This window comes from Lonchura striata, chromosome 5 (assembly GCF_050655825.1).
Source record: "Lonchura striata isolate lonStrDom1 chromosome 5, ASM5065582v1, whole genome shotgun sequence".
Taxonomy (NCBI): Eukaryota; Metazoa; Chordata; class Aves; order Passeriformes; family Estrildidae; genus Lonchura; species Lonchura striata.
The window spans coordinates 22702109-22715371 of NC_140707.1; the positions used below are offsets into that span (position 1 = coordinate 22702109).

General features: G+C 41.7%; 1 protein-coding gene across 23 annotated transcripts in view; it reads left to right on the forward strand.

Annotated features, from left to right (window-relative positions):
- DENND2B (DENN domain containing 2B) overlaps window positions 1-13263 on the forward strand; it is a 153175-nt gene that overhangs the window by 27598 nt on the left and 112314 nt on the right. For 10 of the 23 annotated variants that reach the window (XR_014955550.1, XR_014955549.1, XM_085580106.1 and 7 more), the window contains exons 2-3: window positions 11651-11738; window positions 12317-12390. The gene's annotated coding sequence lies outside the window, so the exon portion shown is untranslated. The other 13 variants (XR_014955551.1, XM_085580109.1, XM_085580113.1 and 10 more) reach the window with 4 other exon arrangements.

Here is a 13263-nt window from a genome sequence, read left to right on the forward strand (position 1 = left end):
TGACTCCTGTAGCATGTGGCTAGCAGGGGTGATATGTCTTAGTCATGATGTCTCACCCTCAATAACACAAGATGTGGTATTATTATGCTGGCTATGGATAGTCCCATAATGATGTTATTTTTTTCCCCTCACAATATTGTTTTACAGTTTCCTTTTTTTTAAGACAGAAAGCACTAATTCAGTCTCAGCATATTGATGATTAATTGATTTATCAGAAAGTTACTGTGTCAGGTAAGCAGCTGCATCATGTGCAGTTGTAGTGTAGGAGAAGGGCTGTAACCTATTGAGTATATCCTGGCTCAGTTTTTGTACAGACCGCTGGGAGATCAAATTCACCATGCTCGTTTATTCCTTGTATTGATTCAGAGCCCTAAAGTGAAGATAGTTCAATGCTGAGATAATAAAGAGAAAACAAGTCTGACAGACGTTTTGTCATTTTTGGCAAAAGTAAATAACGAGTTTGCAGAGCTGTACAGCCCTGCCTTTGTGTTTGGAGAGTGCACATGATTTACTGCAGGAATCAGTTTGGCATAGCGTAGCTGTGCCGATTCAGCAGGACCTACCATTATCTTGTCATGTTTTTTAGCAAATTGACTTTTACAAGGCAGCAATTCAAAAACATGAAAGAGAAATGTGCTGAGCAGCCCATCCCTTCTTGTCCCCCCATGCAGTGTGTGCTGGCAAATCTGCCACAGTTGTGCCCACGGGCACGATGATACTCGGCTCCCTCACTCGCTTGCAGGCTTCGGGCATTCCGTGTGTGTGAACTGGTGTGGGTTTTGATTTTATTACTGTGTTCTCAAGCTCCCAAGTTGCTGACTTTTCAGCTAAGTGCAACAGTTCACACATGGCTTTCTGTTGTGCTTTGCTTTACACTTAATAGGATTTTAGTGGTACAGCAGGAGTAACAAAAGCACCGTTAGCCACATTTTGTAAATCTCGCTGCTTTTCAGCTCTGCTCACCCACAGCTTGCAGTCTCCCACGGACAGAGAAAAATGGCCAGAAGGCAGTGAGGTTCCTGGGCTTGTCCTGACTAGCACTGCCTTTCACTGCCTCTCAAGACAGAGTATTGAGCTAGAGGCACTGCTGGTCTGACCCTGAAGGGCCTTTTTGGTGTTTTTAAAGTATATCTCTATTCCAGTCTTAACACTGAAGTAGCTGTAAACATGGTATTTCTGCATTCTTATATGATTGGCAAATGTGCATGGATTGTTTATGTTTAATTAATTTAAGATCTGTAAAACCTTCCTACTTTCTAGGAATTTGGGGTGTTCAGCTCCATCTATGCCTCAGCAAATGGCTTCTATTTAATAACATCTTTGTATATTACCATTGAGAGATGGCTATCTTGGAGACCTAATCTGTGGATATGCCCAAGGGTGAAAAAAGAGCAAAAAAGTAAGACTAAGAGGAGGGGAGATGGGAGAAGGAACATTATTTGTGCAGGTTTTTTGAATGGATAATGTGTGGGATGAATAAAGGCAGAGATGCTCTAAGAGCATTCTGAGATAACAAAACAGCTTGTTTAGCTAACCAGGATGGAAATGACAGCCTTACTCATCCTTCTGTCTTGTTCTCCTGTGAACTAACCAATGCTCAAGCAGCACTCTTCATGTTTGGGGCAGGACTGTGCACAGCTCTTCTTTCTCTTCCTTTGGGTTTTGAGATGACACTGCAGGGCTAGTGGTGTTTTCCCTCCAGCTCCTGAGTGTAGCAGCTTCTGGAAGCTGATGACACTGCCAGCTCCTCATGTTTTGAGAGGTCCTCTGGCATCTGTATGTGCCTGTGTGTCACCACACTACATGAACCTGCTCCACAAACCCTGTCTCAAGCTACAGTTCTCTTTTACTGGAAGGCATGGCTATTTCCTCAATAGAACTCTCCTCTGTAGTAAGTGCTCGTTTCCTTTCCTTTCCTCTGCAGAAAATATTTGTTACTCAAAAGACCTGTTCTGAGGATTAGCCAGGCACACCAGAGATGCCAGTGAGGGAGACCCATTCTGAAGCAGCAGGTTTTGGATCACGCTGCAGCCCATCACTTGTGTAGGCTTCCCTTCCTCTCTCAAATAAGGTCTTAAAATCTTTTGAATGACTCACTCAATAGGAAAAAACTCTACTCTGTACTAATGGTTAATGGGTCTTTCTAGCAGATGTAAAATCCAGTGAAACATATACAGTTTCTTTAGTTTTAAGAGGAACAGATGATTTAATAAGCAGCTATAAATCTCTTGGGAATGTACAGGCATAGTCCAACAGCAAACTTCTGCCAGATTTTTCACTGACTAGACTTATAGCCTATGAGTCATAGCAGTCTGCTCCACTCTCCACCTCAATTGCCTGTTGTTGTTTTGGCTTTAGAGGTTCTCTGTGCTACATATGGATTTTTTATCACCTTCTGTTAATGGGCTTGCTCTTTCATCCAGGAGACAGCCTCCAAGAAGTTGACTCTTATTCTCTGTGCATGACAGTGCATGATGTTTCTTTTCCATTCCCTAGCTCACCGTGTGACTTTAAAATTGTATAAGGAAAATGTTTCTGAGGAATGTGTTAATACAGCCTCCTAAATGGGCCTAGTAGTGGGAATCCAGTTAAATTAAAAGAGATGTAGTCAGTCTCTTAATGTAGTAATGCTTTCCTTCCAGCAGTCTGTGGCCATCTTATGAAGGTTAGTAAGTTTATTATAACAATATTTCCAATAGGTTCAGTTATTATCAGCTCTTTAGAGACAAGGGAACAGGCAGAAAGGTGTTTCAGTTGCCTGTGTCTCATGCTGAATTGCAGGGGATGGTTTTATTTTCTAAAGTATTCAGTTGCCATTCCAAAAGGATGTAAAATGACACACAGTGTTTTACAAACATCATCTACATTGTGCTGGCCTGCTGCCTCTCTGTGAGTGTCTGAGATTTCTGGGAAGGGGGCTGCAAGCTCTTGTTTTATTTTACAGCTGGTTCACAAGCCCTGTGAATTATACTTGGGAGCCACTGTAGAGGAGGTGAGGAATTAAAATTACTAAGACTTGCTCCAGGTCACACCCAGGTAAACTAGAGATAAAACTAGTGATAAGGCAAGACTTTGTGAGGAATATTTAACCATTGTGGAGGCTTTTACAAGACAGGTGCATTGCAGCTTATTTTGAATGCAGCTGGATGCAGGAGATTTTAAAAATAACCCACAGCATAGATTTTTTTTTTCTTTTAAATCTCACAATTTAACTACAAAAATCTAAGAAAATGCTGCAAAATTCTCACTTTGTCAGAATAAACAGGCAGTAAAAATAATGTTCTAATTCTTTCAGTGGCTCAGGACAGCATTTGCATTTGTTGCTCTCTGTGACTCTGTAAATGATGAGGAAAATTCTTTTTTCAGTGGTAGGGATTATGAGGAAACCCTGTTTGACCTTTTTCAGGCTGGAGTGTGTATCAAAAATGCATAGATGTGAAGCAGGTTAAGAAACTGGAAACAGCTTAGAGGCTGTTTAATATACAGGATTGTATAATGTGACCAAAAAGATATTGTTTGAAGTCCATAGTGGGATTACAATTTACTGCATTGTTCCAACACCTTCAGGAAGCTGAACAGGCCTCATGTTAACCAGGCAGAGAAAGCTATCCAAGGTCATATACCTGCATGGTGTCAAAAGCAAGAACAGCATTTGACTCTTGTGACTCCTTGTTAGGCCTCTCCACACAGTTCAGGAGGAAGCGTAGAGGTTTTCAGCACCATGCATATGTGCAAAAATACCTCTTTCAGCTCTTTCTGGCAAACTGAGAGCACTGCTTTATACTTTCAGTAAGCACAGAGCTCTCATGTTTACTGATGGGACTTTCACACGTCAGGAAATCAGAAAACTGGAGACGTAATCAGCATGTCTGTTCTTGAATGAGGAATTTTCCCCAGAGCGAGTTGTGATGCGTGCTCCTAATGATTTGCATCTTACACTTCAGACTTTCCATGAGCTGCTTCCAGCACTGTAGGCACTAACTTGTGTTTGCAGTGCACACACACCCCCAGCTGCAAGGGTAGCAGCCATAGCTTCCATGTTTAGATCTTGGCATAGCTCTGATTGGGGGTGTGCAGTTCCTTTGGCAGCCTGGCCCAGCTGTGGGACTTAGGTGGAGATGTTGGTGCAGCATTCAGCGTTACCCCAGGTTAGAGGTTTCCTAGAAACTCAGGCTTTTAAGAGAGAGCCCTTCTTCACTGTCAGCAAGATCTTTTGCAAACTTTCTGGTGTGTGGTCTGTGCACACTGAGTGGCTGACACTGAGCCTGTGTTGTGGGATTTCACCACTTCCATAGTATGAACAACAAGCAGCAACAGCTCTGGGGAGGCAGTTTTGTCCATTCCCTTAAAACAATGTACATAGCAATGGGGAACATCATGTGACCACATGGACCTTATCCAGTGTTTTAAAGGGAAAATATCTCTAACAGTGTCCTGGCCTATGTAAACTGTATAGTTTTCCCAGACTTGGAAGAAAAGCGCTGGTACTTTCCCAAGTTCAACCCTTTTCAGTTTGATGTGAAAAAAAAAAAAAAAAGAGGATTGATTCTTGATTTCCTTCTGTCTTTAAAATGGGAACTAGTTTAGTGAAAATCAGAAATTATGCTTTCTCATGGTCAAGAGGCAAAATCTTATCTCTGAACCATCTGTTGTGATGAGAATGAAGCAGAATGTGTACTTTTTTTTTCTCAAGTAATAACTTGTACTCTTAGTGGTGAAGAAAAGATATGTAGGTGTGTGATTTTTCTAGCAGCCTAAATCTAGATGTTGGGACAGTCCACCCCTGGATATAGAGCTATTTTCAGAGAGATCTCCAGCTTTGCTTGGAAGGATGCACAGAATTGAAGGAGGAAGGATGACCTTGCTTTTAAAGCATTCATCTGGACCTCTGGTGCTGGGAGCTGAATTTCAGCACTGGGAATGGCTTCCTCTGTGGTCTGCAGTGTGCTGCTCTGGGAATGTGTGTGCCACACAATGGATGTCAGCAAAAAGGGCCCTGGAGCTGACTCCAGGAGGTCTGCACCGCCCTACACTGAAGTGGGGCACTGTGTGGTGCCATTGGGGCTGTGCTGCACCAGTTCTGCCGTGAAAGCGGTTGTAGCTCATTTGGAGGTCTCTATACCACACTCCTATTGTACAGCCAGGAAGCACTGAGGTACTGAGAAACAGAGTTCATAAAGTGTTTTTGAACTGTCTGCATGGTCTAGTTTTGGACTTCTTTTGTTTTGCATAAGCTTGTCCTAGTCACTCCAGTGTCACTGACTTTCATCCCTCTGTGGCACTGGAAACGAACTAGGGAAAAAAGCCTCATTTTTGGCTGTTTCCTATGTCCAAAATGTTTTCCAGAAAACCCCAATTTTGACTGACCCCAGCTGCTTTCCAGGTTCTAATTCTGGCCCCGGGAAAAGCAACAGAGTCTGATGTTTAGAGCACTGTTGGTCACACACATTTTCCAGAGGGCCACTCTGCAGACTTGCACACAAAACCATTGAACTCATTTTTCTGAGCAGCCACGCTGGAGTGACATTTATGCGGCTTTGCAAAGCACCCTGAGGGCCTTGAATAAAAGGATCTCTGCATATTCAAAGCAATACTGTGTTTATCTGCTCTATCCAAAGTAGAGAAGAAAATGCTTTATTGTCTGTGGCTTAAAATCTGCCTGCTATGATATTTATGACAGTACAAAAGACAAACTCTTTGTATCCCTGAGAAAACACACACTGCCACTGGCTTTGATTTCCATAGGGTGAAGGTGATGGGAGTAGTGCTGGGCCAGTGCTTGCACTATCCATTGTCCCCAGAAAAGAGAAGTGGGGCTCATGGCATTCCCCTACCATGTTAGCAGCAGTTCACAGGATCTCCAGGCCAGCTTGGAAGTTCAAGTCATGACTAAAACAAAGGAAGCCAACTGCATTAGCACACAGAGAAGTCAGTGCCTTTTGTCCAAAGGAACATCAGGCTGACACTTTCTTCTTGGAGTCTCTTGGCTCCTAGCATTTGGAAGATAACATCTGTCCAGTCAGAGGGGGCTGTATAAACTTCCTGTGAACTTTCATAGTTGATGATCAAAAGGAATCACAAAACATGTTGTCATTATTTATCTATTTATTTATCTATTTAGTAGTTCAAAGAGTGTACAGTGCTATTGGTTGTGATATTTTTTCCCCTCATCTAAACAAAGTGATATCATACTGGATATACAGCCTTAGGCCCACATTTTCCATTTTGAATTTAACTTAAGAGCTGTTTTGCTCTGGAAAGCATCTTTGCAGGGGGAAAAATGTGAAAAATGCAACCACTACCCATATTCTGCTTCAGAAGTCATCCCTGCAGTGCTTTCTGTCATTGTGTCCCTTGCTTTGCTAAAAGTCTCTTCCCTTTGTTAGCTTCATATAGCCAGTGTAACAATAGAGACAGTTCCCAACAGCATCTTTTTCTTTGTCCCACTGCTAGGCCAAAGTACAGTAGAATTTGAAAAGCTCCCCTTCAGCTGGGGATTTCGTTTATATGACCTGTGTTCCCATAATTTATGTACTCTAAAAAAGATTCTACCCCTCTGTTCCTATTAGGAACAGCTAATCACAGCTTTGCAGCCTGGCTCAGATTCACATGAGATTTAGACTTCCCAAAATTATATTTTTGCGTGTTCTTCTTCAGTGCAATTCCAGGTGTGAGGGGATCTGTTTTTTGAATTGTCTTCTAGTCCCACATGTAGCATCTTTTGTCACAAGATGTGTGCTGTGCACAGGCGCAACAGAAATTGTCCTTTCACTTCTACTTGAAAGAAATAGTAGTGAAATGAGACAAATGGAGATCTTGCATTCATGTAGGGTCAAATCAGAAATCCTGTGGAGTTTCAAGCAACTCATTGACATCTCTCCTGATATGGCTGGTTCCCAGAGGAAGCCTGCTTGTCTCATTTGCCCTTCTGCTTGGGGCATAAATCCACCCTTGATGGGGATATACAGACAGCACAAATAACCTCTTCTCGGGGGCTTCTCCCCCTCCATCAGTTTTGGACCTACAGCTTCCTGTCTCTCCTTTTTGGGCATGCCTGGGATGCAGCAGTGCCATGCAAGGAAGGGTGTTGACTGGAAGGAAGATGAGTTGCAGACAGGGCTGGCCCTGGAGAGTTTAAGGAGCAGAAAGACTTATTTACATGAGATCCCCCCCACCTTTTGGTTATCCCTCTGGCTTGGCTTGTGCCTTGGCCTGGTGCCATCTGACAGAGTTTGCAGTGCTGGGATGTTGAGGGCTGGCTGAATTGGCTGCCTGGGCCCAGAGCCAGTTTGTATGGCTTGTTTGGCTTTGCACAGCTTTTCTAACAGGGTGAGCTGTAATATGTGTCTCCTGTCATGAATCAGACCATAGGTATGGATAATTCTCAAACCAGGCATTTGCATGAGTTAATTCCACACTGTTCACATTTAAAGTTGTTTTATTAAGGAATTATTCGGCTTATTGCTCAGCAAATTTTCAGCATCATTAGTAGATTTAGAATGAAGGTTGTGTCCCAGTATGACCAGTGTCTTAAAGCTTTAATTGCCAAATAAAAACTCTTTCCACCTCTCTTTTCTGAAATATATGACATTACTAAACTGCCACTTTGGTAAAATATTGTAGCACATATATTTAAGTGTATTTTTAAGTTCTTTTGAAGTCAATGTTTAAGTGCTTTGCTGAATCAGGGCCTAAAATAATAATAGCCACAAAGTTAAGCCACTTTATTTTTGAATGAGTGTTTGCATAGCAACTTGAGTGCATGTCAGCTTCTTGTCAGGACCCCCAGGTGCAGATCTCCCCTTAGGTTCAGTGAATTAGAAATGTTTTCCAATTGCTGTCTTGCACACAGTTGCAGTGTCAGGATCAAACCCAAGTATGGCGGGCTCTCACTTGCAGAATGAGATCAAACTGAAATGGGATATAGAGCCATAAAGGGACTGGCAGTATCTCAGAGAGCACAGCTATGATTAGTCATTTCCTATATACATACTATATAAATACTGGGTATGTACACACACAATTCTTTCTTCACTGCATTAGTGAAACCAGTACTGTGCTGCAAACCTGATCCTTGCTAGATTATTGAGGGGGTCATTGAAAATTAATTCTCCTCTTAGAAGAGAGTTGTGCATATATTATAAGTAAAGGATCTGAAATGGGGGAAGAAAAATCTGTGGCTGACTGATCTGAGACTTTTACCTGCGCAGTCCCCTTGCAGCTGGGGAGCTCCTATATTGAGTCATCTCCTTTGCTACAAGGCTACAATCTACTTTTGTGCTACTTGGTTACCACAATCCTAGCAAAACATGCAGTGGGGCAAAATTGAAGTTAACATGCCACTGAAGGCAGTGGAATGTTTAATGACTTTGGTAGAATGATACTTTTGTGGTCAGAGGTGTTATCTTGTGCCACTTGCTTTGTTGTTGTTCCATGTTCTTACACCATCATGTTGGAGTGTTACCAGTAAGGGCCAGTGCTGTGCACTGTTAATTTAAAGAACTCAGTGGTGCTATGGGATTGTTTCAGAGTGTTTGGTGGCTGCTGCCCTGCCTGTCATCACTTTGCCCCACCTGGTAGTCCACAGAATTCCCTATGCAAAAGTACTGAGTGCTGGGTATCTATAAAAAGAGAGCACAGTTTTTGTAGTGCATGTGTGCTTTACATTAAGATCTGGCTTTCCCCCTTATTTCCATTCCTCTGCAAGCCACTGCCTGGTGATGAGGAAGTGCTGCTTCCAAGCTCCCTGTCTCTCCCAGTGAGGTCAGCAGGACCTGCAGGCACTTTCAGAACTATTCAGTTAAAAACATACTGGGACAGACTAATTAAGTTTCACTTTTGCTGCTGAGTCTGAAATGATGGAATTTTAAACAAATACATATTTGTTGAGGTCACTGGAAAGATGGTTGGTAAATGTGTGGAGATGACATGAGGAAGAGCAATAACATGGACGTCTTCAATGGGAAAGGGGCAAAGGTCCTTGTGAAGGGCAGACAGTTATGTGAGGAGGAGAAAAATCTTAAGTAACTCTGCAGGAGTGTTTTTATCTAAAAAAATGCAAAGAAAAATGTTACTGAAATTGAAGCAGTGATTAATTTGAATTTATGCCTACCAGAGATCTGTGCTTCTGTTGTGGCTGGCTTAATCTGGAGCTCACCTCTGATGTTGTGTTTTCACCTACTGAAAGTGATAAAATTTCATGAGGAGCAAGTCTGATTTTTGTTTTCTCTCCTGTTGCTGCTGATGGCTGCTTGGAAAGCATTCAGTAAAGGATCTTGGACCAGGAATCTCATGTTTCCCTTGCCAGTCTCCAGGCAGAGAGTCCAGGTGTGCCTGGTGAGGGCTCCTGCTGTGCACTCACCCTGCTCAGTGCATGTCTGCTCCTGTGCCTCACGTGGCTGCTCCATCCCAGGGCCAGGCGTGTAGGAAGGAGTGCGTTCAACCAGCCAGAAAGGGGAAGTGTATCTGAAATAAGAAACTAAACATCAGCTGCATGTGAGTAATGGGTTGTCTGTCTCCTGCAGGGAGGTGAGGGCACACACTCTGATGCCTTTTGATGGCAGGGTAGCTGTGATGTTGTAATTAATGCAAACTCTGCTGTTCATCATGTCCTCTGTTTATGATTTCAGAGCCTAAATTGTGTTCTGAGGTATTGATGTGCACAAATGAAAGCTCAGTGAGGAAAAAAAAAAGATGTGGGAATGACTCTTGTTTAACTGGGATCAGTCCGAGGTACATATGTCACCTTTTGGCAAGGAAATGAGTAAGGGTGTATTCATGGGGTTTAGAATAGAACTGGGCTTGTCTGAGGGCTTCTGTGGCAGTCACCTGCCCAAGGCCAAAGCTTGGGTCATAGTTTTACTACTGTGCCTTAGTCCTACATATTTGCATATGCATGATCTATTTTAACAGCTTCACTTGCTTAGAATTTTAAACTGTAACAGAGTGTGTGTGTAATACACAGAGCATTTTTAGTGATTTATGAATGCCAGTTTGCCTGCTCCCCCACATCCTTGCCATATATGCAGATGTGGTCACAGAATGAAGTGCCACAGAGCCTTGCCATGAACACTGGAGTGGGATGTGATGCAGATGGTTGGTACATACTCCCATGTTACCCATAATGGGGTCTATAGAAGAGCTGAGCATGATCAGCCATTTCACTTGTTCATTACTAGAGTGGTTTTTTATTACTTCTGTGTTTTTGAACACTCCCTCTGCAGTGATGCAACGTACAATGTTACTTTCCTGTGAGGAGTTAGCAGTTTCCCTCTTTCCCCAGTCACACTGCTGAAATTGTGCCCATTTGCAGCATGTGATTAATTTACCTTAGTCATACACCAAAGGAACTTTTCAGGACACAACCAAGTTATGATTCCTTAATATTTGGCTCTCATGTCTCTGGCTGGGCATTACTGGTGCATTCTTAGCAGAACTTAGTGTGAAATTGCAACAGCATATGGTACTTTCATATCTAGGAGCTCTTTGATGTGCTGTCATCTCAGCATCTTCTGGACTCTTGACAGCTTAAGTAGCTGTTTTGTTGTATTTATCTACCTGTGAGTAGTCTGCATGCAGTTTTTGGTAGCAGTGTAAAATATGCCTCAGGTATATGCTTTTGTGTGATGTTCTTGTTAGAGAGAGAGATGGTTTCAGTGTGTAGTCTGCTGGGAGCCCTGTCACTCACAAAATTCAGAGTTTTCCAAAGTACAGGCAATAATATGCTCTGGTGTAGTTTATATGTAAGAATGGCAATATGGAGACACAGTTGTTCCCGTGAAACGTCTTGGCTATCTCACACAACCAGAAGAGTAATATATTGGAACTCTTTAATCTCCTCATGTAGAAACTTAGTTATGCTGATTATATGATGTATATTTTCTTGTGTTCAACTCCCAAAATAAAATATAAAGGATTTCATATGCCAGTGCTGAGTTTTAAATGCAGGGGTGGAGCATCATAACAGCACAATGAAGTGGTTAATAGCTACAGAAGAAATTGATTTCCTATCTAGCTTGGCATAGGCAGCTTTGCAATTTTCTGCCCACTAGAGGGACTGCTGCTTATGCTGCTCATTGCAGAACAGACTCATGAAATCCCTTCAGTATCTTTTATGAAGTTTCAAAACTTTGAATGACTGACTGATTAAATCCTCTAAAGAGTAAGTCTCCAAGGTATCTCTCAAAAGTGTAAAAACTTTGGGCACAGTACTATTATTCCGAGTCAAAATATTTTAAAAGTGAGTTTTCTTAATAAGTGTTCTTTCTTTTTTATAAAGTATTTTCTGTTCTCTTGATTTATCAGTCCAGACTTTCATATATGACGTCGGTGGGGATTAATTTGGATTCTTTTTGTCAAGGAAAAAATGTTCTATGTCTTTATTTATGTTTGGTGTAAGTTTTGTTTTGCAACCATGGTGCCAGTGAATATGGTAAACTAATCAGTTCTTGTATTTGCAAATGTCAGTGAAATGGGTTTCTTCCTTAACTGGGAGATAGCAAGCTTTGGGTAAGCAGCAATTAAACTTATAGTCAGTGTGAGAAAACTTCCAGATGGATCTCTGTGTTCTTGTTTAGCTGGGGGATTTTTTTTCTGTTTGTTTGTTTGAGCTGCATGTTTCTGACTTGCCCAATTTTCTTCTTAATTACAGAAACATGAAAGAATACAGGAAGTCCTGCATGACCTTATGAATACCTGTGCTAATTAAGTCACTGGCTTGGTACTGGGAGAACAGCAAGGTAAGCAGTCAGGCCTTGCCAGCAGAATTTCTTGTAATCTGCATGATTGTATTTCAGCAAAGCTTTAGTGCTTTCACATATCAAATTCATAAGTAGTCAGGCAAAGACAAATAGCCTGCAGGTCTGAATGTGATAGATTTACTTATAGTTCAAAGCTTTGGTGAATAAATATTTATTTTTTTTCCTTCTGGGGAAAAAAAAAATATACAACTTTTGTGATTGTTTTCTCTTTTTTAAAAGGCGCTATCTCTAATTTCCACAATCAATTCCTGCCCAAATCTCAGCTTCCTGGGCTGACTCTGGGGAGGGGCTGGAGGAGGGGTGGAATGTTTCAAAACGTAGCTGATGAAAAGGCATGCTGTTTTGTGGATGCCTCCCAGAATTGTTTAAATCTGCGTGTGTGCGCGCGCGCTTATGAAAAGAGGGGGGAGAGAGATCTCCATGACAACTGGCCTGGCCAGTCTGTGTTCTCTGCAATCATTTTAGCTGGAATCAGTGCTGCAAGAGGTCATATGAAGGAGTTATGGGAAGCACAGCAGGTATTAGACACTAAACGACTGGTTTTCTGATTGCCTCAGATAATAACACAGAGTTTTGTCTGGGAAATACAAATCTGAGAATGGAGTGGAAAGGGAAATGCTCCAAATTTCAGGTAACAAAAATTGCCTTTTTAATGTTATGTCCTCCCATTGTAAAGTTTGATTATTATTATTATTTTTTTTCATTGGTGGTGGTGTTTACTCCCAGCCGAGAGTGCTGGAGTGAGCTTGGATTCCCTAACTCTGGGGAATGATGTCATGCAGCAACAGTTGGATTCTATTAGCCAGGGAAAGAGGAAACATCCTGCATTTTTTGTTTTTGGGGTGGGAGGGGGGAAGGGAGTTACTTTGGCTCTTTGTTGAATCTTGTGCAAAGGCTACAAGAAGTGTTTTAAAAAGTTTGTAACAAATTAATTCCCAGAAAATACCATTTAGGACCCAGACAGCACCAAAGCTTAAACCCGCTGCCATGATTACTCCAATATGAAAATTATTATGGAAATGTTACAGAAATCAGAGGACTTTTCTTTCATCTTGAATGCTCCTATATTAATCTTTAATGAGAAAATTAATTAAAACATAATTGAACAGAGGGTTTGGAGCCTCCCTGCACTTGGGATCCTTTAGTAATTGTTTGGAGAATGTGCTGCTATAGAGTTTCTTCTGGGTTGGGCCTTCTCTCAAGCGGCTGCTCATGAATAGATGATGCTGGCAGCATTATTCTTAATAAGATTTTCAGTCCTAGACTGTGTATTTCAGAGCTGTAGACCAGCCTTTTTGGGAGAAGACAGTGGGGAAAGAAAGCAGAAAATTCATAATTTCAGCAATTTGAAAGGGACTTTTCTTCCCAGCTTTCCTTTTGCTAAATGCTGTATTAAACACTCAATGCTAGGCCATCATGCATAGCATTTTAAGCAGAAAAATACCTAATGGTTGTACAACTGTTGTATCCTAATTAAAAGATTTAAAAACTTAATATAATCCTA